Raw genomic sequence first — 1516 nt, 5'->3', positions numbered from 1 at the left:
CCCAGAACATATGAAGAAATGTACCTTGTGCTTTTATTGGGCAGAAAGTGCAAACAGAGCTGTTAATTATTTTCATGTAGTGTGTTTTCATAGGGGTGAGATGTGTTCTATGTATTAAATTGTAGTGAATCTGCTGATGGTCTGGATTGTACTGTAAATCATACATCATCAGAAATGAAATCATTAGACAAGCAAAAAGGAAATAGTAAACAACTACAGAAGAGCAATGACAAAATACCCGGCAAGGATAAGCCCAAGTATGATAGCATACATCTCAAAATAACTAGTGATATTGTACCCCTACATCCATGCCCTGTACTGGGGTTATCTTCTGTTTCAGGGAAAAGGGACTTTGCGTTCTTCTCTACCTTGTTAAGGTAAAATAAGTTAGTCTCCTTTTCCTGTAATAAATTGTCAACATATTTTACCAACTTCCACTGCAAGACACGTGCTTTTATCTGACAGTCATGATCAACAAGGGCCACGGAGTGGAATATGTTGTGTTCAATTTGATGGTTGTTGATGGTTTTAGGAAGGGGGAACGATTGAGCATTTGGTTGTAAAATTAAATAGTTTGATGTTTTATATTTCACTTATTCTTACTGATTCATTGACCTGCCAAGGGACTATGGGTAGAAAATAGCACTCATGCTACAACCCAGTACAATGCATCTCTCCTTGTTCTTATACTAGGTAAATGTTAACTTGTGCATCGTCCCTGTTTAAATTAAACAAAACCTGAAATGTTTAAGAGCCACGCAATACTTCCTCATCATGGCTATCATCATTTCTTACATCTCTCTAGGGTTTGTTTAGATTCCAGCCCTCACTCTAATTACTTTATGTCTGATGTTATCTGATTTGATTTTAAACAATCTCTATAGTGAGACATGGAGAAAAAAAATCCAGAAATAAAAGTGCAACTCTTTGCTATGGATGTGATGTTGATTATTGCCCAACACGGTTCCACAAAAAGGTTATTGTGTGGCTTAATTGCACCCAGTGGGTTGTGATGGTGGTGGGTAGTGAGGTAAGGGTGCTGCACGGATTGCCGGTTGGGCCGAGCCTTGCCCATCTGTTGCAATTGCAACAGCTGTCATCGCCTTCTTGTCCCGCCAATTACCCATAATTACTCCTGGCAGCGGAAGCGCCATTCAGTGACTTTAACAAAAGACGCAACCTTATTGCCTGATTGATCAGGAAAGCTGAGTATGTCATAGTCCTTTCTGGAAATTCAGAAAGGAAGAACAAATTAATCTGCTACAAAGATCAGTGCTCTTGTAAACCTTAATGAAACGCCAAGATTAACATAAAAAGATTGAGCTGAGGCTCCCTTTATAAATGAATAATTCTGAAATCAGAAATGCTAATGAAGTCACTACTAAAGCATCACAAGTTTCTCACTTTCAAACATGCCAACAGCATAACTTACAGTATAACACACTGTAAAACCTAACAGCCCATCTTAATAAAAGAAGTAATTTAACATAACTTAAACCTCTCAAGAAGTTGGAGT

General features: G+C 38.1%; 1 long non-coding RNA gene across 1 annotated transcript in view; it reads left to right on the top strand.

Moving 5' to 3' along the window:
• Positions 1-612: 612 nt before the first annotated feature.
• Positions 613-1516, top strand: part of LOC117938216 — a 9880-nt gene continuing 8976 nt past the window's right edge. Inside the window, exon 1 of the long non-coding RNA XR_004655352.1 lies at positions 613-745. This is a non-coding gene — a long non-coding RNA (uncharacterized LOC117938216). The remainder of the gene's footprint in view (positions 746-1516) is intronic.

The sequence above is a fragment of the Etheostoma cragini genome, chromosome 22 (assembly GCF_013103735.1).
Source record: "Etheostoma cragini isolate CJK2018 chromosome 22, CSU_Ecrag_1.0, whole genome shotgun sequence".
NCBI classification, from domain to species: domain Eukaryota; kingdom Metazoa; phylum Chordata; class Actinopteri; order Perciformes; family Percidae; genus Etheostoma; species Etheostoma cragini.
This window is presented reverse-complemented; position numbering and strand designations above follow the sequence as displayed.